Source organism: Cryptomeria japonica, unplaced genomic scaffold, assembly GCF_030272615.1.
Source record: "Cryptomeria japonica unplaced genomic scaffold, Sugi_1.0 HiC_scaffold_54, whole genome shotgun sequence".
Taxonomy (NCBI): domain Eukaryota; kingdom Viridiplantae; phylum Streptophyta; class Pinopsida; order Cupressales; family Cupressaceae; genus Cryptomeria; species Cryptomeria japonica.
In genome coordinates, this window is record NW_026728876.1 from 155,001 (window position 1) to 180,000 (window position 25,000).

The following is a 25,000-nucleotide window of genomic DNA, read 5'->3' on the forward strand; positions in this document are numbered from 1 at the left end:
CTCTTTAATATCTCGTTAATACCGCCAAGGAAATGGCACAAGCACACACACACAAGCATCCTCGGAAGAGGACAGTTCGAGTGACAGGTCAAATCCAAGAGTTCCGAAGACTACCTCCAGGAACAATCGGGAACAAGACCGATTACAAGTCGTCGAGTCTGTTACTGGGCGAACACGAGATGCGCACAGGAAATCGATCAGCCCTCACAATGGCCCAAGGCCAGAGATCGGACTGCTACGATTTACCCCAACAATCATCGTGCCACTCTTCGCAGAGAGGTGATAGACGCCAACGAGCCCGCGCATAGCAATCGAGGTGTAAAAAGGGCGTTGAAGGCAGGAAGCCTGGACGAAAGAGGCTACGAGGTCACCTCGAAGCGGTCTAAGAATCGGGCGCACTTGGGGCGACTACCAGTGCCAACCCCTTATCCCGCGGTGCGTCCGACACACAGAAATTTCCAAGGCGGCCAAGGAGCCTCCCCGCATAGCAATCGGGGTGTGAGGTTACGGATGCAGCATTGATAGCAATCGAGGTGTGAGGCGAAGGATGCAGAAGTGAGAGCCGAGGGATGTAGCAGAGATAGCAATCGGGGTGTGTGATGCAGAAGAGATAGCAATCGAGGTGTGCGGTGGGAAGGGCCCAGCAGCCAGAATGCATGAAGCGACGGATGAAGCAGTGATGACAACCGGGCTGTGAGGAGAGGAGGGATGCAGCCAAGAAAGCAATCAGGGCTCGAGGCAAGGGATGCATCAAGGATAGCAATCATGTTGTGAGGCGAGATTCCAAAGGCTAAACGTGAGAGGCTGCAGGGTCGACTCAGAGAGGTCTATGCATGTGAGAGGCTGAAAGCAAGGTCGACTCGGAGCGGTCTATGCATCGGGCGCGCTTGGGGCGACTACCAGTGCCAACCCCTTATCCCGCGACGCGTCCGACAAAGAGAACGTTCCAAGGCGGCAGAGGAGGTTACCAGCCGAAGGATGCAGTAGCAATAACAGGTATAGTTCCGCGGCGGCCGAGAAGACTCACCGCATAGGAATCGGGATGCGAGGCGAGGGATGCGGCGGGAAGGCCCCGACGGCTAAACGGAAGAGGCTGCAGGGCCGCCTCGGAATGGTCCAAGCATCGGATGCGATTGGGACGACTACCAGTGCCAACCCCTTATCCCGCGATGCGTCCGATACACAGATAGTTCCAAGGCGGCCGAGGAGCCTCACCGCATATCAATCGGGGTGCGAGGCGAGGGATGGGGCGGGAAGGCCCCAACGGCTAGACGGAAGAGGCTTCAGGGCCACCTCGGAATGGTCCAAGCATCGGACGCGCTTGGGGCGACTGCCAGTGCCAACCCCTTATCCCGCGATGCGTCCGATACACAGATGGTTCCAAGGCGGCCGAGGAGCCTCACCGCATAGCAATCGGGGGTGCGAGGCGAGGGATGGGGCGGGAAGGCCCCAACGGCTAGACGGAAGAGGCTTCAGGGCCGCCTAGGAATGGTCCAAGCATCGGACACGCTTGGGGCGACTACCAGTGACAGCCCCCTATCCCGCGATGCGTCCGATACGAAGATGGTTCCAAGGCGGCCGAGGAGCCTCACCGCATAGCAATCGGGGTGCGAGGTGGGGGATGCGGCGAGATGGCCCCAACGGCTAGACGGAAGAGGCCACAGGGCCGCGTCGGAATAGTCCAAGCATCGGACGCGCTTGGGGCGACTACCAGTGACAACCCCTTATCCCGCGATGCGTCCGATACGAAGATAGTTCCAAGGCGGCCGAGGAGCCTCACCGCATAGCAATCGGGGTGCGAGGTGGGGGATGCGGCGAGATGGCCCCAACGGCTAGACGGAAGAGGCTGCAGGGCCGCCTCGGAATAGTCCAAGCATCGGACGCGCTTGGGGCCACTACCAGTGACAACCCCTTATCCCGCGATGCGTCCGATACGAAGATAGTTCCAAGGCGGCCGAAGAGCCTCACCGCATAGCAATCGGGGTGCGAGGTGGGGGATGCGGCGAGATGGCCCCAACGGCTAGACGGAAGAGGCCACAGGGCCGCCTCGGAATAGTCCAAGCATCGGACGCGCTTGGGGCGACTACCAGTGACAACCCCTTATCCCGCGATGCGTCCGATACGAAGATAGTTCCCAGGCGGCCGAGGAGCCTCACCGCATAGCAATCGGGGTGCGAGGCGAGGGATGCGGCGAGATGGCCCCAAAGGCTAGACGGAAGAGGCTGCAGGGCTGCCTCGGAATAGTCCAAGCATCGGACGCGCTTGGGGCGACTACCACTGCCAACCCCTTATCCCGCGATGCGTCCGATACACAGATAGTTCCGAGGCGGCCGAGGAGGTGGGGGATGCAGCGAGATGGCCCCAACGGCTAGACGGAAGAGGCTGCAGGGCCGCCTCGGAATAGTCCAAGCATCGGACGCGCTTGGGGCGACTACCAGTGACAACCCCTTATCCCGCGATGCGTCCGATACACAGATAGTTCCGAGGCGGCCAAGGAGCCTCACCGCATAGCAATCGTGGTGCGAGGTGGGGGATGCGGCGAGATGGCCCCAACGGCTAGACGGAAGAGGCTGCAGGGCCGCCTCGGAATGGTCCAAGCATCGGATGCGCTTGGGGCGACTACCACTGCCAACCCCTTATCCCGCGATGCGTCCGATACACAGATAGTTCCAAGGCGGCCGAGGAGCCTCACAGCATAGCAATCAGGGTGCGAGGCGAGGGATGCGGCGAGAAAGCCCCAACGGCTAGAGGGAAGAGGCTTCAGGTCCGCCTCGGAATGGTCCAAGCATCGGACGCGCTTGGGGCGACTACCAGTGACAACCCCTTATCCCGCGACGCGTCCGATACACAGATAGTTCCAAGGCGGCCGAGGAGCCTCACCGCATAGCAATCGGGGTGCGAGGCGAGGGATGCGGCGAGAAGGACCCAACGGCTACACGGAAGAGGCTTCGGGGCCGCCTCGGAATGGTCCAAGCATCGGACGCGCTTGGGGCGACTACCAGTGACAACCCCTTATCCCACGACGCGTCCGATACACAGATAGTTCCAAGGCGGCCGAGGAGCCTCACCGCATAGCAATCGGGGTGCGAGGCGAGGGATGCGGCGAGAACGACCCAACGGCTACACGGAAGAGGCTTCGGGGCCGCCTCGGAATGGTCCAAGCATCGGACGCGCTTGGGGCGACTACCAGTGACAACCCCTTATCCCGCGACGCGTCCGATACACAGATAGTTCCAAGGCGGCCGAGGAGCCTCACCGCATAGCAATCGGGGTGCGAGGCGAGGGATGCGGCGAGAAGGACCCAACGGCTAGACGGAAGAGGCTTCGGGTCCGCCTCGGAATGGTCCAAGCATCGGACGCGCTTGGGGCGACTACCAGTGACAACCCCTTATCCCGCGACGCGTCCGATACACAGATAGTTCCAAGGCGGCCGAGGAGCCTCACCGCATAGCAATCGGGGTGCGAGGCGAGGGATGCGGCGAGAAGGACCCAACGGCTAGACGGAAGAGGCTTCGGGTCCGCCTCGGAATGGTCCAAGCATCGGACGCGCTTGGGGCGACTACCAGTGACAACCCCTTATCCCGCGACGCGTCCGATACACAGATAGTTCCAAGGCGGCCGAGGAGCCTCACCGCATAGCAATCGGGGTGCGAGGCGAGGGATGCGGCGAGAAGGACCCAACGGCTACACGGAAGAGGCTTCGGGGCCGCCTCGGAATGGTCCAAGCATCGGACGCGCTTGGGGCGACTACCAGTGACAACCCCTTATCCCACGACGCGTCCGATACACAGATAGTTCCAAGGCGGCCGAGGAGCCTCACCGCATAGCAATCGGGGTGCGAGGCGAGGGATGCGGCGAGAACGACCCAACGGCTACACGGAAGAGGCTTCGGGGCCGCCTCGGAATGGTCCAAGCATCGGACGCGCTTGGGGCGACTACCAGTGACAACCCCTTATCCCGCGACGCGTCCGATACACAGATAGTTCCAAGGCGGCCGAGGAGCCTCACCGCATAGCAATCGGGGTGCGAGGCGAGGGATGCGGCGAGAAGGACCCAACGGCTAGACGGAAGAGGCTTCGGGTCCGCCTCGGAATGGTCCAAGCATCGGACGCGCTTGGGGCGACTACCAGTGACAACCCCTTATCCCGCGACGCGTCCGATACACAGATAGTTCCAAGGCGGCCGAGGAGCCTCACCGCATAGCAATCGGGGTGCGAGGCGAGGGATGCGGCGAGAAGGACCCAACGGCTAGACGGAAGAGGCTTCGGGTCCGCCTCGGAATGGTCCAAGCATCGGACGCGCTTGGGGCGACTACCAGTGACAACCCCTTATCCCGCGACGCGTCCGATACACAGATAGTTCCAAGGCGGCCGAGGAGCCTCACCGCATAGCAATCGGGGTGCGAGGCGAGGGATGCGGCGAGAAGGACCCAACGGCTAGACGGAAGAGGCTTCGGGTCCGCCTCGGAATGGTCCAAGCATCGGACGCGCTTGGGGCGACTACCAGTGACAACCCCTTATCCCGCGACGCGTCCGATACACAGATAGTTCCGAGGCGGCCGAGGAGCCTCACCGCATAGCAATCGGGGTGCGAGGCGAAGGATGCGGCGAGAAGGACCCAACGGCTAGACGGAAGAGGCTTCGGGTCCGCCTCGGAATGGTCCAAGCATCGGACGCGCTTGGGGCGACTACCAGTGACAACCCCTTATCCCGCGACGCGTCCGATACACAGATAGTTCCAAGGCGGCCGAGGAGCCTCACCGCATAGCAATCGGGGTGCGAGGCGAGGGATGCGGCGAGAAGGACCCAACGGCTAGACGGAAGAGGCTTCAGGGCCGCCTCGGAATGGTCCAAGCATCGAACGCGCTTGGGGCGACTACCAGTGACAACCCCTTATCCCGCGACGCGTCCGATACACAGATAGTTCCGAGGCGGCCGAGGAGCCTCACCGCATAGCAATCGGGGTGCGAGGCGAGGGATGCGGCGAGAAGGACCCAACGGCTAGACGGAAGAGGCTTCAGGGCCGCCTCGGAATGGTCCAAGCATCGGACGCGCTTGGGGCGACTACCAGTGACAACCCCTTATCCCGCGACGCGTCCGATACACAGATAGTTCCGAGGCGGCCGAGGAGCCTCACCGCATAGCAATCGGGGTGCGAGGCGAGGGATGCGGCGAGAAGGACCCAACGGCTAGACGGAAGAGGCTTCAGGGCCGCCTCGGAATGGTCCAAGCATCGGACGCGCTTGGGGCGACTACCAATGACAACCCCTTATCCCGCGACGCGTCCGATACACAGATAGTTCCGAGGCGGCCGAGGAGCCTCACCGCATAGCAATCGGGGTGCGAGGCGAGGGATGCGGCGAGAAGGACCCAACGGCTAGACGGAAGAGGCTTCAGGGCCGCCTCGGAATGGTCCAAGCATCGGACGCGCTTGGGGCGACTACCAGTGACAACCCCTTATCCCGCGACGCGTCCGATACACAGATAGTTCCGAGGCGGCCGAGGAGCCTCACCGCATAGCAATCGGGGTGCGAGGCGAGGGATGCGACGAGAAGGACCCAACGGCTAGACGGAAGAGGCTTCAGGGCCGCCTCGGAATGGTCCAAGCATCGGACGCGCTTGGGGCGACTACCGTTGCCAACCCCTTATCCCGCGATGCGTCTGATACACAGATAGTTCCGAGGCGGCCGAGGAGCCTCACCGCATAGCAATCGGGTTGCGAGGCAGATTATTGGGAAGGGAACCCCCTGGGATGCGGCTCAAGCAGTGCCCAAAGGGACTGGAATGCGGAATCACATCGAGAGACCCAAATGCTATACGAGGGCTCAAATCGAATTATCGATTTGGCCACGACATGGACGCATCGGAACGACTACCTTTGCCGAACCACTCGCAATTGCATCCATACCGAAACCAATAGACATTTCCGTTAGAGCCCTCGCATAGCATTCGGGAATCTCGCATGCCCCTCTAAATCGACCAATGCTGGCGCTCAATGAAAATCCGAGCGCTACCACCGTTCGAGCGCCAGCATTGGTCGAGTTAGAGGGGCACGGGGGAGAATGCTCCAGTCAACACCTCCCCTATATAAGTTATTTGTCCGATTCTCGCACAACCGTAGTCTGCCTCGTCGAATCAAACAACGGTCCCAGATTCCGACTTCCGTTCCGTAGAGACCCAAAAGCTAGATGGAGGCTCGCAAGAAAGAGAGTCGGCGCATAGCAATCGGGTTTCTCGAACGTTTAGGGACCGAGCTCACTTGCGGATAGGGCAAAATCCGCCAAGCAACCCAAAAGCTAGACGGGGGCTCGAATCGAATCGCCTAGGCGGCCACAACAACGACGTGTTGGATCGACTACCAGTGCCAAACCATTCAGCAAGACTAGTCTGTGTCGAGGCCGGATAGAGATTCTCAGAGAGCGCCCGCATAGCATTTAGGAGACCTGCCGCGTCCCTCACACTCGACAAATGGTGGTGCACGTTTATAAATCCGAGCGATCCCAACCCTTTCAAGCACCAACATCGGTCGAGATAGAGGGGCACGGAGGGGGCTGCGTGAGACAACACAGTCCCCTATATAAGTTATTTGTCCGATTCTCACACATCCGAAGAATGGTCATCAAATCGGACAACAGCCCAAACTTCCGACTTCCGTCCCAGAAAGCCCAAGAGCTATCTAAAACGTTCATGGCCGGAACTCGATCGCGGCTATACCAGTCCGCCAAGCAACCCAAAAGCTAGACTGGAGCTCTAGTCGAATCACCTCTGTGGCCATTGCAAGGACGTGTTGGAGCGACTACCATTGCCGAACCATTCCGCAGGTCGAGTCCATACCAAGGCCGCATAGAGATTCACGATGAGCTCCTGCATAGCAATCAGGAGACTTGCCGTGTCCATCACAATCGATAAATCCTGGTGCAAGATTTTTGCATCCGAGCGCTCCAACCAGTCGAGCACCAGCATCAATCGACATAAACGGGCACGGGGGGAGGATGCTCGAGAACACTACCTCCCCTATATAAGTTATTTGTCCGATTCTCAAGCAGCCGAAGTCTGGTCATCGAATCGGGTCAAAGACCACAACTTCCGACTTTACCCACAATGCAAGTCATCGAATCGAACATCGGCCCCCGAGTCGGACTCCATGCGTATGTCAGGTCATCGGACCCAAATTCCGCCTTCCTGCGCATGGCGGGCCATCAATATCAACTCGGTCATCGGACCCAAACTCCGCCTTTTTGCGTATGGCACGCCTTCAAATCGGTCATCGGACCCAAATTCCGCCTTCCTGTGCATGGCGGGCCATCAACATCAACTCGGTCATCGGACCCAAATTCCGCCTTTCTGCGCATGGCACGCCATCAACTCGGTCATCGGACCCAAATTCCGCCTTCCTGCGCATGGCAGGTCATCGGACACAAATTCAGACCTCGCCAATATGCCTACGTATCGAATCGGTCATCGGACCCAACTTCCGACTTCATCCATACTGTAGGGTCTTTGAGGTTGGCGCGGTGCGCTCAACCCAGGGAGTCGACCCATCGAAGCATACACCTCCCCTATATAAGCTATTTGTCCGATTCCCACACCTGTGTAGTTTGCACCTCTGACCAGGACATCGACCCCAACTTCCGAACTCGACTGCAACGACGGCACCAGCGCCTTGGTGCGCACCTTGCGACGCACAGTCCCAACATTCGCCTTCCTGCACATGGCAGGTCATCGGACCCAAATTCCGACCTCGCGAGTATGCCTACATATCGAATCGGTCATCGGACCCAACTTCCGACTTCATCCATACCGTAGGGTCTTTGAGGTTGGCGCGGTGCGCTCAACCCGGGGAGTCGACCCAACGAAGCATACACCTCCCCTATATAAGCTATTTGTCCGATTCCCACACCTGTGTAGTTTGCACCTCCGATCAAGACATCGACCCCAACTTCCGAACTCGCCTCCAACGACCGAACCAGCGCCTTGGTGCGCACCTTGCAACGCACAGTGCCAACATTCGCCTTCCTGCACGTGGCAGGTCATCGGACCCAAATTCCGACCTCGCGAGTATGCCTACATATCGAATCGGTCATCGGACCCAACTTCCGACTTCATCCATACCGTAGGGTCTTTGAGGTTGGCGCGGTGCGCTCAACCCGGGGAGTCGACCCAACGAAGCATACACCTCCCCTATATAAGCTATTTGTCCGATTCCCACACCTGTGTAGCTTGCACCTCCGATCAGGACATCGACCCCAACTTCCGAACTCGACTAAAAAGACCGCACCAGCGCCTTGGTGTGCACCTTGCAACGCACAGTGTCAACATTCGCCTTCCTGCACATGGCAGGTCATCGGACCCAAATTCCGACCTCATGAGCATACCTACTAATCGAATCGGTCATCGGACCCAACTTCCGACTTCATCCATACCGTAGGGTCTTTGAGGTTGGCGCGGTGCGCTCAACCTGGGGAGTCGACCCATCGAAGCATACACCTCCCCTATATAAGCTATTTGTCCGATTCCGACACCTGTGTAGTTTGCACCTCCGCTCAGGACATCGACCCCAACTTCCGAACTCGCCTGCAACGACCGAACCAGCGCCTTGGTGCGCACCAAAAGTGCGCACTTTTGGAGGGCACTTTTGTGCGCTCCAAAGGTGCGCACTTTTGGAGGGCACTTTTCTGCGCTCCAAAGGTGCGCACTTTTGGAGGGCACTTTTTGGAGGGCACTTTTCTGCGCTCCAAAGGTGCGCACTTTTGGAGGGCACTTTTTGGAGGGCACTTTTCTGCGCTCCAAAGGTGCGCACTTTTGGAGGGCACTTTTTGGAGGGCACTTTTCTGCGCTCCAAAGGTGCGCACTTTTGGAGGGCACTTTTTGGAGGGCACTTTTCTGCGCTCCAAAGGTGCGCACTTTTGGAGGGCACTTTTTGGAGGGCACTTTTCTGCGCTCCAAAGGTGCGCACTTTTGGAGGGCACTTTTTGGAGGGCACTTTTCTGCGCTCCAAAGGTGCGCACTTTTGGAGGGCACTTTTTGGAGGGCACTTTTCTGCGCTCCAAAGGTGCGCACTTTTGGAGGGCACTTTTCTGCGCTCCAAAGGTGCGCACTTTTGGAGGGCACTTTTTGGAGGGCACTTTTCTGCGCTCCAAAGGTGCGCACTTTTGGAGGGCACTTTTTGGAGGGCACTTTTCTGCGCTCCAAAGGTGCGCACTTTTGGAGGGCACTTTTTGGAGGGCACTTTTCTGCGCTCCAAAGGTGCGCACTTTTGGAGGGCACTTTTGTGCACTCCAAAGGTGCGCACTTTTGGAGGGCACTTTTCCTGTGCTCCAAAGGTGCACACCTAGGTGAGCACCTTCGACCACACCTTGTAGCACACCAAACTCTGACTTTCGACTTCATCCGCAATGCAGGGTCTTTGAGGTTGGCGCAATGCGCACAACCAGGGGAGTCGACCCATCAAACCCAACACCTCCCCTATATAAGCTATTTGTCTGATTCTCATACATGCGTAGCCTGCAGGAGCAATTAGGACATCGACCCCAACTTTCGGCTTCTAAACGAAAACAAGGTCTTTGAGGTTGGTGTAATGCGAACAACTAGGGGAGTCAACCCATCAAACCCAACACCTCCCCTATATAAGCTATTTGTCTGATTCTCATACATGTGTAGTCTACAGGAGCAATTAGGACATCGACCCCAACTTTTGACTTCTTAACGAAAACAAGGTCTTTGAGGTTGACGTAATGCGCACAACCAGGGGAGTCGACCCATCAAACCCAACACCTCCCCTATATAAGCTATTTGTCCGATTCTCATACATGTGTAGCCTGCAGGAGCCATTAGGACATTGACCCCAACTTTTGACTTCTTAACGAAAACAAGGTCTTTGAGGTTGGCGTAATGCGCACAACCAAGGGAGTTGACCCATCAAACCCAACACCTCCCCTATATAAGCTATTTGTCTGATTCTCATACATGTGTAGCCTGCAACAACGATTAGGACATCCACCCCAACTTCTGAATTCGTCTGCGTTGACCGCACCAAAGGTGCACGCCTTGATGCTCACCAAAATCCGACTTCCGACTTCTTCTGCTATGCGGGGTCTTTGAGGTTGGCGCAGTGCGCACAACCAGGGGAGTCAACCCACCGAATGCAACACCTCCCCTATATAAGCTATTTGTCTGATTCTCATACATGCGTAGACTGCAGCAATGATTAGGACATCCACCCCAACTTTTGACTTCTTAAACAAGACAGGGTCTTTGAAGTTGGTGCAGTGCACACAACCAGGGGAGTCGACCCATCAAACGCAACACCTCCCCTATATAAAGCTATTTGTCCGATTCTCATACGTGTAGTCTGCAGCAGCGATTAGGACATCGACCCCAACTTCCGAATTCGTTTGCATTGACCGCACCAAAGGTGCACGCCTTGGTGTGCACCCTGGAGTGCACTTTGGTGCTCACCTCGGTGCACACTTTGGTGTGCACCTCGGTGTGCACCAAAGGTGCGCACCTTGGAGCGCACCAAAGGTGTACACTTTGGAGCGCACCACATAGGGTCTTTGAGAGGTTGGCGCAGTGCGCACACCAAGGTGGGTGTTGAGGTGCGTGCCGAGGTGGGTGGGTGCTAGGGTGCGCTCCATGGTGGGTGCCAGGGTGGGTGCGTGCTAGGGTGGATTCCAAAGAGGGTCATAGGGTGGGTGCCAAGGTGGGTTGGTGATATAGTGGGTTCAAAGGTGGGTACTAGGGTGGGTTCCAAGGTGGGTCACAAGTTGGGTGCCAGGATGCGTGGGTGTTAGGTTGGGTGCCAAGGTGGGCTCCTGCGTGGGTGGGTGCTAGGGTGGGTTTCAAGGTGGACGCGAGGGCGGGTGCCAAGGTGGGTAACAAGTTGGGTGTTAGGATGGGTGAGTGCTAGAGTGGGTGCCAAGGTGGGTGGGTGCTAAGGTGGATGCCAAGGTGGTTCACAGGGTGGGTGGGTTCTAGGGTGAGTTCCAAGGTGGGTCACAGGTTCAGTGCTAGGGTGGGTGTCAAGGCGGGTGTCGAGGTGCCTGGGTGCTAGGGTGTGGATGCCAATGTGGGTCATAGGGTGGGTACTAGGGTGGGCTGCAATGTGGGTGCCAAGGTGGGTAACATGCTCGGTGGGTTCTAAATTGGGTGCCAGGGTGGGTGTGCACCCACCTTGCCCGAGGTGGGTGCCAAGGTGCCAGTGTGGGTGGGTGCTAAGGTGGATGCCAAGGTGGGTGAGAAGGTGGGTGATAGGTTGAGTGGTAGGATGGGTGGGTGCCAAGATGGGTCACAGGGTGGGTGCAAGGGTGGGTAGGTGCTAGGGTTGGTGTCAGGGTGGGTGGGTGCTAGGTTGGGTTCCAAGGTGGGTGCGAGGGTGAGTGTCAAGGTGGGTCACAGGTTAGGTGCTAGGATGGGTGAGTGCTAGGGTGCAAAGGTGCCAGGGTGGGTGCTAGGATGGGTCGATGCTAGGGTGAGTGGCAAGGTGGGTCCACAAGTGTCAAGGTGGGTGCCGAGGTGGGTGCCAAGTCGGCGACTGCTATGGTGGATGCCAAGGTGGGTCACGGGGTGGGTGCCAAGTTGCTAGGTTGGGTTCCAAGGTGGGTGCCAACGTGGGTGCTAGGGTGCGTGGGTTAAAGGGTGTGTCACAACGTGGGTGCCAGGATGGGTGCGCACCCACACTGGCCAAGACGGGTGCGGGTGCAAGGTTGGGTTCCAAGCCCGGTCACAGGCTGGGTGCTAGGATGGGTGGGTGCCAAGGTGGGCACCAGGGTGGGTGCACCCACCCTGGCCAAGGTGGGTCACGGGGTGGGTCCTAGGGTGGGTAACGGGGTGGGTACTAAGGTGCGTGCCAAGGTGGGTCATAGGGTGGGTGCCAAGGTGGGCACCAGGGTGGGTGTGCACCAACCCTAGCCAGGGTAGGTCACGGGGTGGTTGTCGGGGTGGGCGTCAAGGAGCCAAGGTGGGTGGCAAGTAGCCAAGTTGCGTGCCAAGGTGGGTGTCGGGGTGGGTGCCAAGGATCCAAGGTGGGTGCCAAGGAACCAAGGTGGGTGTCTGGGTGGGTGCCGAGGTGGGAGCCAGGGTGGGTCCCAAGGTGAGTGCAAAGGTGGGTGCCAGGGTCAAGGTGAGTGCCAATGTGGGTTCCAAGGTGCCAGGGTCAGGGTGAGTGCCAATGTGGGTTCAAAGGTGCTAAGTTGGGTGCGAGGTTGGGTGCGAGGGTGGGTGGGTGCCAAGGTGTGCTAGGTGGAAGCCCGGGTGGGTCGGCATCCCATGGGTGTCGAGTTGGGTGCCTGATGGGTGCTTCTTGTCAAGTTTTAGTCGTCGGGACTCATTTCGAGCCTTAGAGGTCGTTTCTTGTCCGGTTGCCCTGTCTTCGACCTGGGAACCCAATTTTGGTCCTCGGGTCCCATTTTTTTTTGTCTCGCATCCCACTTTTGGCCTGTGGCCTTTTCGGGGTCGATTCTCGTTTTGGGCATCAGAGCATGTTTCTTCTCCTAAAACCCAATATTTGTTTATTAAGTCTCGGAACACATTTTTGTTCTCGTGGACCCATCATGGGTCTTGGAACGCATTTGTGGTCCTTGGGTCCCATTTTGCATCCCGAAACTTGTGTTTTGGTGCTTGATCCCTATTTTGGGTGCCCACCTTGCACCAAGTGCGCACCCGGGGCAAACCGAGCGCCTTGGTGCACCGGGGCAAGATCGAGCGTGCACCCGAGGCGCCCCGAACATGCACCAAGGTGCACTCGGCCCACATGTGAGCGCAGGTCGTTGCGCCCGAGGTGGTGTGTGGGCACCGCGTTGCAGACGGGACACTGCACGCACACGACGCCCCCTCCAGGTGCACGCACGTAGGCCGGGCCGGGTGCACACCCGACGCCCTAGCAAGGTGCGCGCACCCGGGCAGGGCTCACACTTGGCGAACGGGGCGCACTTCGCGAGGGAGGGTGTGCACCTCGACGGGGGTGGGTGGCCGGGGTGGATTCGCACGTGGGTCGCGGTTTGCTAAGTACACACTGCGACAAGCTCATAACGGGTGCGATCATACCAGCGTTAGTGCACCGGATCCCATCAGAACTCCGCAGTTAAGCGCGCTTGGGCCGGAGTAGTACTGGGATGGGTGACCTCCCGGGAAGTCCCGGTGTTGCACCCTTTTTTAGTTTTTCGCCGGGCGTCGCAATGCTATTTGAATAAACCTTTTGCCCGTTTGCGTTCTCGTCGGGGCCGGGCCGGGCCGGGGTGCGCTGCCCGCACTACCGCGCGCGCGGGGGCGACACCGAGCGCGCACCCGAGGCGCCCCGAGCACACAGGCCACGGTGCAACCCGGGCGTTGTGCGCGCACCCCGGTGCGCCCGAGGTGCTGCGCGCGCACCCAGGTGAAATCGGTGTGCACCTCGGCCAGTGCGCGCTCGGTCGAGTCGCGCACGTTGGCCAAGGTGCACGGTGATGTTTCTTACTCTAAGGTTCCGCACCAGACGCCCGGGACAGGTGAGCGAAGCTGGGCGGGGCCGGGTGCGCGGCCGGGGCAGGTGCACGCAGCTGGAGAGAGCTTTGGAGCACACTTCGGAGCGCACCAATGATGCGCTCCATTCAAAAGTTTCCTGAAAAGGCAAAAAAAGTTGAGATTATAGAATTTCCCACTTGAGAGATTGTAAAAAAAAAAAATTTAAAATGAAGGAAACGCGGGTGCCAAGGTGTGCGCAGCCCAGCCAAGGTGTGCGCACCAAGGCGCCCACCCTGGCGAAGGTGCACGCAAGGTGCGCACCCGAGGCAAACCGGACAATTAACCCAACTTTCGACTTCGCGCGCACCTTGGAGCGCACTTCGGAGCGCTCCTTGGTGCGCACCAATCTTGGGCACCTCGGAGTGCACCATGGCGCCCACCAAGGTGCGCACCCGGGGCAAACCGAGCTCCGACTTCGTGCGCACCTTGGAGCGCACGAAAGGTGCGCACCATGGCGCCCACCAAGGTGCGCAGCCCAGCCAAGGCGTGCGCATCAAGGTGCGCACCCTGGCGAAGGTGCGCACCCGGGGCAAACCGAGCTCCGACTTCGTGCGCACCTTGGAGCGCACAAAAGGTGCGCAACCCAGCCAAGGTGTGCGCACCCCGGTCAAACCGAGCTCCGAATCGTGCGCACCAGAGGTGCACGCCATCGTGCGCACCTTGGAGCACACTTCGGAGCCCTCCTTGGTGCGCGCCGATGTTGCGCACCTCGGAGCGCACCCGGGGAAAACAATGCAATTAACCCGACTTTCGACTTCGTGGGCACCTCGGAGCGCTCTCGGGTTCGCACCTCGGAGCACACCGAGGTGCGCACCTTTGATGCGCTGCCTTCACCAATTTCCAGAAAAGGCAAGAAAACATTGAGAAGGTGTGCGCACCGAGGTGCCCACCCTGGCGAAGGTGCACGCGAGGTGCGCACCCGGGGCAAACCGGGCTCCGACTTCGTGCACGCCGCACCTTGGAGCACACTTCGGAGCGCTCCTTGGTGCGCACCAGGGCGCGCAACCCAGCCGAGGTGCCCACCCCGGCGAAGGTGCACGCGAGGTGCGCACCCGGGGCAAACCGGGCTCCGACTTCGTGCACGCCATGGTGCCCACCGCGGCGAAGGTGCACGCGAGGTGCGCACCCGGGGCAAACCGGGCTCCGACTTCGTGCACGCCGCACCTTGGAGCACACTTCGGAGCGCTCCTTGGTGCGCACCATGGTGCCCACCAGGGCGCGCAACCCCGCCGAAGGTGCACGCGAGGTGCGCACCCGGGGCAAACCGGGCTCCGACTTCGTGCACGCCGCACCTTGGAGCACACTTCGGAGCGCTCCTTGGTGCGCACCATGGTGCCCACCAGGGCGCGCAACCCCGCCGAAGGTGCACGCGAGGTGCGCACCCGGGGCAAACCGGGCTCCGACTTCGTGCACGCCATGGTGCGCACCGCGGCGAAGGTGCGCACCCGGGGCAAACCGGGCTCCGACTTCGTGCACGCCGCACCTTGGAGCACACTTCGGAGCGCTCCTTGGTGCGCACCAGGGCGCGCAACCCAGCCGAGGTGCCCACCCCGGCGAAGGTGCACGCGAGGTGCGTACCCGGGGCAAACCGGGCTCCGACTTCGTGCACGCCGCACCTTGGAGCACACTTCGGAGCGCTCCTTGGTGCGCACCATGGTGCCCACCAGGCCGCGCAACCCAGCCAAGGTGTGCGCACCAAGGTGCACGCGAGGTGCGCACCCGGGGCAAACCGGGGTCCGACTTCGTGCACGCCGCACCTTGGAGCACACATCGGGGCGCTCCCGGGTTCGCACCGGCGTTGCGCACCGTGGTGGGCACCTCGGAGCACACCAAGGTGGGCAGCGAGGTGCGCACCTTTGATGCGATGCCTTCACTAATTTCCATAAAAGGCAAAAAAAAAACGAGATTTTAAAATTTCCGTTTTGAAAGATAGTGAGAAAAAGGGAATGCTGGTGCCATCTTGAGCCCGCCCTGGTGCGCAGCCCAGCCAAGGTGTGCGCACCAAGGTGCCCACCCTGGCGAAGGTGCGCGCCCGGGCAATTAACCCAACTTCCAACTTCGCGCGCGCCAGGGTGGGAGCGCACCCAACAACCGGGCCTGGGAAGAGCCAATGCGAGAAACCCCACCAAACGCTCTGACAAAAAAAGAGGGGGCGCTCCAGTAACCCCGCTTCGGAGCGCACCCTGGGCAAACCCAGCCAAGGTGCCCACCCCGGCCAAGGTGCAGGCGAGGTGCGCACCCGGGGCAAACCGGGCTCCGACAACGTGCACGCCGCACCTTGGAGCACACTTCGTAGCGCTCCCGGGTGCGCACCTCAGAGCACACCAAGGTGGGCAGCGAGGTGCGCACCTTTGATGCGCTGCCTTCACTAATTTCCAGAAAAGGCAAAAAAAAAAGGAGATTTTAAAATTTCCGTTTTGAAAGATAGTGAAAAAAACGGAACGCGCGTGCCATCTTGAGCCCGCCCTGGTGCGCAGCCCAGGTAAGGTGCCCACCCTGGCAAAGGTGCGCACCCGGGCAATTAACCCTACTTCCGACTTCGTGCGCGCCAGGGTGGCAACCGGGCCTCGGAAGAGCCAATGCGAGAAACCCCACCAAACGCTCCGACAAAAAAAGAGGCGGCGCTCCAATAACCCCGCTTCGGAGCGCAGCCGGGGCAAACCCAGCCAAGGTGCCCACCCCGACGAAGGTGCACGCGAGGTGCGCACCCGGGGCAAACCGGGCTCCGACAACGTGCACGCAGCACCTTGGAGCACACTTCGAAGCACTCCCGGGTGCCCACCGGCGTTGCGCACCGTGGTGGGCAGCGAGGTGCGCACCTTTGATGCGCTGCCTTCACTAATTTCCAGAAAAAGGCAAAAAAAAATGAGATTTTAAAATTTCCGTTTTGAAAGATAGTGAAAAAAAAGGAACGCGGGTGCCATCTTGAGCCCGCCCTGGTGCGCAGCCCAGGCAAGGCATGCGCACCAAGGTGCCCACCCGAGGTGCACACCCGGGGCAAACCGGGCTCCGACTTCGTGCAGGCCGCACCTTGGAGCACACTTCGGAGCGCTCCTTGGTGCGCACCATGGTGCCCACCAGGGCGCGCAACCCAGCCAAGGTCTGCACACCAAGGTGCCCACCCCGGCGAAGGTGCACGCGAGGTGCGCACCCGGGGCAAACCGGGCTCCGACTTCGTGCACGCCATGGTGCCCACCGCGGCGAAGGTGCACGCGAGGTGCGCACCCGGGGCAAACCGGGCTCCGACTTCGTGCACGCCGCACCTTGGAGCACACTTCGGAGCGCTCCTTGGTGCGCACCATGGTGCCCACCAGGGCGCGCAACCCAGCCAAGGTGTGCGCACCAAGGTGCACGCGAGGTGCGCACCCGGGGCAAACCGGGGTCCGACTTCGTGCACGCCGCACCTTGGAGCACACATCGGAGCGCTCCCAGGTTCGCACCAGCGTTGCGCACCTTTGATGCGCTGCCTTCACTAATTTCCAGAAAAGGCAAAAAAAAACGATATTTTAAAATTTCCGTTCTGAAAGATAGTGAAAAAAACGGAACGCGGGTGCCATCTTGAGCCCTTCCTGGTGCGCAGCCCAGGCAAGTTGTGCGCACCAAGGTGCCCACCCTGGCGGAGGTGCGCGCCCGGGGCAAACCGGGCTCCGACTTCGTGCACTGCATGGTGCCCACCAAGGCGCGCAACCCAGCCAAGGTGCCCACCGCAGCGAAGGTGCACGCGAGGTGCACACCCGGGGCAAACCGGGCTCCGACTTCGTGCACGCCGCACCTTGGAGCACACTTCAGAGCGCTCCTTGGTGCGCACCAGGGCGCGCAACCCAGCCGAGGTGCCCACCCCGGCGAAGGTGCACGCGAGGTGCGCACCCGGGGCAAACCGGGCTCCGACTTCGTGCACGCCATGGTGCCCACCGCGGCGAAGGTGCGCACCCGGGGCAAACCGGGCTCCGACTTCGTGCACGCCGCACCTTGGAGCACACTTCGGAGCGCTCCTTGGTGCGCACCATGGTGCCCACCAGGCCGCGCAACCCAGCCAAGGTGTGCGCACCAAGGTGCACGCGAGGTGCGCACCCGGGGCAAACCGGGGTCCGACTTCGTGCACGCCGCACCTTGGAGCACACATCGGGGCGCTCCCGGGTTCGCACCGGCGTTGCGCACCGTGGTGGGCACCTCGGAGCACACCAAGGTGGGCAGCGAGGTGCGCACCTTTGATGCGATGCCTTCACTAATTTCCATAAAAGGCAAAAAAAAAACGAGATTTTAAAATTTCCGTTTTGAAAGATAGTGAGAAAAAGGGAATGCTGGTGCCATCTTGAGCCCGCCCTGGTGCGCAGCCCAGCCAAGGTTTGCGCACCAAGGTGCCCACCCTGGCGAAGGTGCGCGCCCGGGCAATTAACCCAACTTCCAACTTCGCGCGCGCCAGGGTGGGAGCGCACCCAACAACCGGGCCTGGGAAGAGCCAATGCGAGAAACCCCACCAAACTCTCTGACAAAAAAAGAGGGGGCGCTCCAGTAACCCCGCTTCGGAGCGCACCCTGGGCAAACCCAGCCAAGGTGCCCACCCCGGCCAAGGTGCAGGCGAGGTGCGCACCCGGGGCAAACCGGGCTCCGACAACGTGCACGCCGCACCTTGGAGCACACTTCGTAGCGCTCCCGGGTGCGCACCTCAGAGCACACCAAGGTGGGCAGCGAGGTGCGCACCTTTGATGCGCTGCCTTCACTAATTTCCAGAAAAGGCAAAAAAAAAAGGAGATTTTAAAATTTCCGTTTTGAAAGATAGTGAAAAAAACGGAACGCGCGTGCCATCTTGAGCCCGCCCTGGTGCGCAGCCCAGGTAAGGTGCCACCCTGGCAAAGGTGCGCACCCGGGCAATTAACCCTACTTCCGACTTCGTGCGCGCCAGGGTGGCAACCGGGCCTCGGAAGAGCCAATGCGAGAAACCCCACCAAACGCTCCGACAAAAAAAGAGGCGGCGCTCCAATAACCCCGCTTCGGAGCGCAGCCGGGGCAAACCAAGCCAAGGTGCCCACCCCGACGAAGGTGCACGCGAGGTGCGCACCCGGGGCAAACCGGGCTCCGACAACGTGCACGCAACACCTTGGAGCACACTTCGAAGCACTCCCGGGTGCCCACCGGCGTTGCGCACCGTGGTGGGCAGCGAGGTGCGCACCTTTGATGCGCTGCCTTCACTAATTTCCAGAAAAAGGCAAAAAAAAATGAGATTTTAAAATTTCCGTTTTGAAAGATAGTGAAAAAAAAGGAACGCGGGTGCCATCTTGAGCCCGCCCTGGTGCGCAGCCCAGGCAAGGCATGCGCACCAAGGTGCCCACCCGAGGTGCACACCCGGGGCAAACCGGGCTCCGACTTCGTGCAGGCCGCACCTTGGAGCACACTTCGGAGCGCTCCTTGGTGCGCACCATGGTGCCCACCAGGGCGCACCCGGGGCAAACCGGGCTCCGACTTTGTGCACGCCGCACCTTGGAGCACACATCGGAGCGCTCCCAGGTTCGCACCAGCGTTGCGCACCTTTGATGCGCTGCCTTCACTAATTTCCAGAAAAGGCAAAAAAAAATGATATTTTAAAATTTCCGTTCTGAAAGATAGTGAAAAAAACGGAACGCGGGTGCCATCTTGAGCCCTTCCTGGTGCGCAGCCCAGGCAAGTTGTGCGCACCAAGGTGCCCACCCTGGCGGAGGTGCGCGCCCGGGGCAAACCGGGCTCCGACTTCGTGCACTGCATGGTGCCCACCAAGGCGCGCAACCCAGCCAAGGTGCCCACCGCAGCGAAGGTGCACGCGAGGTGCGCACCCGAGGTGCACACCCGGGGCAAACCGGGCTCCGACTTCGTGCACGCCGCACCTTGGAGCACACTTCAGAGCGCTCCTTGGTACGCACCAGGGCGCGCAACCCAGCCAAGGTGCTCACCCCGGCGAAGGTGCACGCGAGGTGCGCACCCGGGGCAAACCGGGCTCGGACTTCGTGCACGCCGCACCTTGGAGCACACATCGGAGCGCTCCCGGGTTCGCACCAGCATTGCGCACCTTTGATGCGCTGCCTTCACTAATTTCCAGAAAAGGCAAAAAAAAGAAAAAAATGAGATTTTAAAATTTCCGTTTTGAAAGATAGTGAAAAAAACGGAACGCGGGTGCCATCTTGAGCCCGCCCTGGTGTGCAGCCCAGGCAAGTTGTGCGCACCAAGGCACCCACCCTGGCCAAGGTGGGTCACGGGGTGGGTCCTAGGGTGGGTAACGGGGTGGGTACTAAGGTGCGTGCCAAGGTGGGTCATAGGGTGGGTGCCAAGGTGGGCACCAGGGTGGGTGTGCACCAACCCTAGCCAGGGTAGGTCACGGGGTGGTTGTCGGGGTGGGCGTCAAGGAGCCAAGATGGGTGGCAAGTAGCCAAGTTGCGTGCCAAGGTGGGTGTCGGGGTGGGTGCCAAGGATCCAAGGTGGGTGCCAAGGAACCAAGGTGGGTGTCTGGGTGGGTGCCGAGGTGGGAGCCAGGGTGGGTCCCAAGGTGAGTGCAAAGGTGGGTGCCAGGGTCAAGGTGAGTGCCAATGTGGGTTCCAAGGTGCCAGGGTCAGGGTGAGTGCCAATGTGGGTTCAAAGGTGCTAAGTTGGGTGCGAGGTTGGGTGCGAGGGTGGGTGGGTGCCAAGGTGTGCTAGGTGGAAGCCCGGGTGGGTCGGCATCCCATGGGTGTCGAGTTGGGTGCCTGATGGGTGCTTCTTGTCAAGTTTTAGTCGCCGGGACTCATTTCGAGCCTTAGAGGTCGTTTCTTGTCCGGTTGCCCTGTCTTCGACCTGGGAACCCAATTTTGGTCCTCGGGTCCCATTTTTTTTTGTCTCGCATCCCACTTTTGGCCTGTGGCCTTTTCGGGGTCGATTCTCGTTTTGGGCATCAGAGCATGTTTCTTCTCCTAAAACCCAATATTTGTTTATTAAGTCTCGGAACACATTTTTGTTCTCGTGGACCCATCATGGGTCTTGGAACGCATTTGTGGTCCTTGGGTCCCATTTTGCATCCCGAAACTTGTGTTTTGGTGCTTGATCCCTATTTTGGGTGCCCACCTTGCACCAAGTGCGCACCCGGGGCAAACCGAGCGCCTTGGTGCACCGGGGCAAGATCGAGCGTGCACCCGAGGCGCCCCGAACATGCACCAAGGTGCACTCGGCCCACATGTGAGCGCAGGTCGTTGCGCCCGAGGTGGTGTGTGGGCACCGCGTTGCAGACGGGACACTGCACGCACACGACGCCCCCTCCAGGTGCACGCACGTAGGCCGGGCCGGGTGCACACCCGACGCCCTAGCAAGGTGCGCGCACCCGGGCAGGGCTCACACTTGGCGAACGGGGCGCACTTCGCGAGGGAGGGTGTGCACCTCGACGGGGGTGGGTGGCCGGGGTGGATTCGCACGTGGGTCGCGGTTTGCTAAGTACACACTGCGACAAGCTCATAACGGGTGCGATCATACCAGCGTTAGTGCACCGGATCCCATCAGAACTCCGCAGTTAAGCGCGCTTGGGCCGGAGTAGTACTGGGATGGGTGACCTCCCGGGAAGTCCCGGTGTTGCACCCTTTTTTAGTTTTTCGCCGGGCGTCGCAATGCTATTTGAATAAACCTTTTGCCCGTTTGCGTTCTCGTCGGGGCCGGGCCGGGCCGGGGTGCGCTGCCCGCACTACCGCGCGCGCGGGGGCGACACCGAGCGCGCACCCGAGGCGCCCCGAGCACACAGGCCACGGTGCAACCCGGGCGTTGTGCGCGCACCCCGGTGCGCCCGAGGTGCTGCGCGCGCACCCAGGTGAAATCGGTGTGCACCTCGGCCAGTGCGCGCTCGGTCGAGTCGCGCACGTTGGCCAAGGTGCACGGTGATGTTTCTTACTCTAAGGTTCCGCACCAGACGCCCGGGACAGGTGAGCGAAGCTGGGCGGGGCCGGGTGCGCGGCCGGGGCAGGTGCACGCAGCTGGAGAGAGCTTTGGAGCACACTTCGGAGCGCACCAATGATGCGCTCCATTCAAAAGTTTCCTGAAAAGGCAAAAAAAGTTGAGATTATAGAATTTCCCACTTGAGAGATTGTAAAAAAAAAAAATTTAAAATGAAGGAAACGCGGGTGCCAAGGTGTGCGCAGCCCAGCCAAGGTGTGCGCACCAAGGCGCCCACCCTGGCGAAGGTGCACGCAAGGTGCGCACCCGAGGCAAACCGGACAATTAACCCAACTTTCGACTTCGCGCGCACCTTGGAGCGCACTTCGGAGCGCTCCTTGGTGCGCACCAATCTTGGGCACCTCGGAGTGCACCATGGCGCCCACCAAGGTGCGCACCCGGGGCAAACCGAGCTCCGACTTCGTGCGCACCTTGGAGCGCACGAAAGGTGCGCACCATGGCGCCCACCAAGGTGCGCAGCCCAGCCAAGGCGTGCGCATCAAGGTGCGCACCCTGGCGAAGGTGCGCACCCGGGGCAAACCGAGCTCCGACTTCGTGCGCACCTTGGAGCGCACAAAAGGTGCGCAACCCAGCCAAGGTGTGCGCACCCCGGTCAAACCGAGCTCCGAATCGTGCGCACCAGAGGTGCACGCCATCGTGCGCACCTTGGAGCACACTTCGGAGCCCTCCTTGGTGCGCGCCGATGTTGCGCACCTCGGAGCGCACCCGGGGAAAACAATGCAATTAACCCGACTTTCGACTTCGTGGGCACCTCGGAGCGCTCTCGGGTTCGCACCTCGGAGCACACCGAGGTGCCCACCCTGGCGAAGGTGCACGCGAGGTGCGCACCCGGGGCAAACCGGGCTCCGACTTCGTGCACGCCGCACCTTGGAGCACACTTCGGAGCGCTCCTTGGTGCGCACCAGGGCGCGCAACCCAGCCGAGGTGCCCACCCCGGCGAAGGTGCACGCGAGGTGCGCACCCGGGGCAAACCGGGCTCCGACTTCGTGCACGCCATGGTGCCCACCGCGGCGAAGGTGCACGCGAGGTGCGCACCCGGGGCAAACCGGGCTCCGACTTCGTGCACGCCGCACCTTGGAGCACACTTCGGAGCGCTCCTTGGTGCGCACCATGGTGCCCACCAGGGCGCGCAACCCCGCCGAAGGTGCACGCGAGGTGCGCACCCGGGGCAAACCGGGCTCCGACTTCGTGCACGCCGCACCTTGGAGCACACTTCGGAGCGCTCCTTGGTGCGCACCATGGTGCCCACCAGGGCGCGCAACCCCGCCGAAGGTGCACGCGAGGTGCGCACCCGGGGCAAACCGGGCTCCGACTTCGTGCACGCCATGGTGCGCACCGCGGCGAAGGTGCGCACCCGGGGCAAACCGGGCTCCGACTTCGTGCACGCCGCACCTTGGAGCACACTTCGGAGCGCTCCTTGGTGCGCACCAGGGCGCGCAACCCAGCCGAGGTGCCCACCCCGGCGAAGGTGCACGCGAGGTGCGTACCCGGGGCAAACCGGGCTCCGACTTCGTGCACGCCGCACCTTGGAGCACACTTCGGAGCGCTCCTTGGTGCGCACCATGGTGCCCACCAGGCCGCGCAACCCAGCCAAGGTGTGCGCACCAAGGTGCACGCGAGGTGCGCACCCGGGGCAAACCGGGGTCCGACTTCGTGCACGCCGCACCTTGGAGCACACATCGGGGCGCTCCCGGGTTCGCACCGGCGTTGCGCACCGTGGTGGGCACCTCGGAGCACACCAAGGTGGGCAGCGAGGTGCGCACCTTTGATGCGATGCCTTCACTAATTTCCATAAAAGGCAAAAAAAAAACGAGATTTTAAAATTTCCGTTTTGAAAGATAGTGAGAAAAAGGGAATGCTGGTGCCATCTTGAGCCCGCCCTGGTGCGCAGCCCAGCCAAGGTGTGCGCACCAAGGTGCCCACCCTGGCGAAGGTGCGCGCCCGGGCAATTAACCCAACTTCCAACTTCGCGCGCGCCAGGGTGGGAGCGCACCCAACAACCGGGCCTGGGAAGAGCCAATGCGAGAAACCCCACCAAACGCTCTGACAAAAAAAGAGGGGGCGCTCCAGTAACCCCGCTTCGGAGCGCACCCTGGGCAAACCCAGCCAAGGTCCCGGGGCAAACCGGGCTCCGACAACGTTGCACGCCGCACCTTGGAGCACACTTCGTAGCGCTCCGGGGTGCGCACCTCAGAGCACACCAAGGTGGGCAGCGAGGTTGCGCACCTTTGATGCGCTGCCTTCACTAATTTCCAGAAAGGCAAAAAAAAAGGAGATTTTAAAATTTCCGTTTTGAAAGATAGTGAAAAAAACGGAACGCGCGTGCCATCTTGAGCCAGCCCTGGTGCGCAGCCCAGGTAAGGTGCCCACCCTGGCAAAGGTGCGCACCCGGGCAATTAACCCTACTTCCGACTTCGTGCGCGCCAGGGTGGCAACCGGGCCTCGGAAGAGCCAATGCGAGAAACCCCACCAAACGCTCCGACAAAAAAAAGAGGCGGCGCTCCAATAACCCCGCTTCGGAGCGCAGCCGGGGCAAACCCAGCCAAGGTGCCCACCCCGACGAAGGTGCACGCGAGGTGCGCACCGGGGCAAACCGGGCTCCGACAACGTGCACGCAGCACCTTGGAGCACACTTCGAAGCACTCCCGGGTGCCCACCGGCGTTGCGCACCGTGGTGGCAGCGAGGTGCGCACCTTTGCATGCGCTGCCTTCACTAATTTCCAGAAAAAGGCAAAAAAAAATGAGATTTTAAAATTTCCGTTTTGAAAGATAGTGAAAAAAAAGGAACGCGGGTGCCATCTTGAGCCCGCCCTGGTGCGCAGCCCAGGCAAGGCATGCGCACCAAGGTGCCCACCCGAGTGCACACCCCGGGGCAAACCGGGCTCCGACTTCGTGCAGGCCGCACCTTGGAGCACACTTCGGGAGCGCTCCTTGGTGCGCACCATGGTGCCCACCAGGGCGCGCAACCCAGCCAAGGTCTGCACACCAAGGTGCCCACCCCGGCGAAGGTGCACGCGAGGTGCGCACCCGGGGCAAACCGGGCTCCCGACTTCGTGCACGCCATGGTGCCCACCGCGGCGAAGGTGCACGCGAGGTGCGCACCCGGGGCAAACCGGGCTCCGACTTCGTGCACGCCGCACCTTGGAGCACACTTCGGAGCGCTCCTTGGTGCGCACCATGGTGCCCACCAGGGCGCGCAACCCAGCCAAGGTGTGCGCACCAAGGTGCACGCGAGGTGCGCACCCGGGGCAAACCGGGGTCCGACTTCGTGCACGCCGCACCTTGGAGCACACATCGGAGCGCTCCCAGGTTCGCACCAGCGTTGCGCACCTTTGATGCGCTGCCTTCACTAATTTCCAGAAAAGGCAAAAAAAAACGAGATTTTAAAATTTCCGTTCTGAAAGATAGTGAAAAAAACGGAACGCGGGTGCCATCTTGAGCCCTTCCTGGTGCGCAGCCCAGGCAAGTTGTGCGCACCAAGGTGCCCACCCTGGCGGAGGTGCGCGCCCGGGGCAATCCGGGCTCCGACTTCGTGCACTGCATGGTGCCCACCAAGGCGCGCA

General features: G+C 60.9%; 2 non-coding genes across 2 annotated transcripts; both read left to right on the forward strand.

Moving 5' to 3' along the window:
* Positions 1 to 13,029: 13,029 nt before the first annotated feature.
* Positions 13,030 to 13,148, forward strand: LOC131862951 (5S ribosomal RNA). Its single transcript, XR_009361886.1, has one exon. It is a non-coding gene; the product is annotated as a 5S ribosomal RNA (ribosomal RNA).
* A 7,804-nt stretch (positions 13,149 to 20,952) lies between these two features.
* On the forward strand, positions 20,953 to 21,071 carry LOC131862955 (5S ribosomal RNA). Its single transcript, XR_009361890.1, has one exon. It is a non-coding gene; the product is annotated as a 5S ribosomal RNA (ribosomal RNA).
* Positions 21,072 to 25,000: the final 3,929 nt, after the last annotated feature.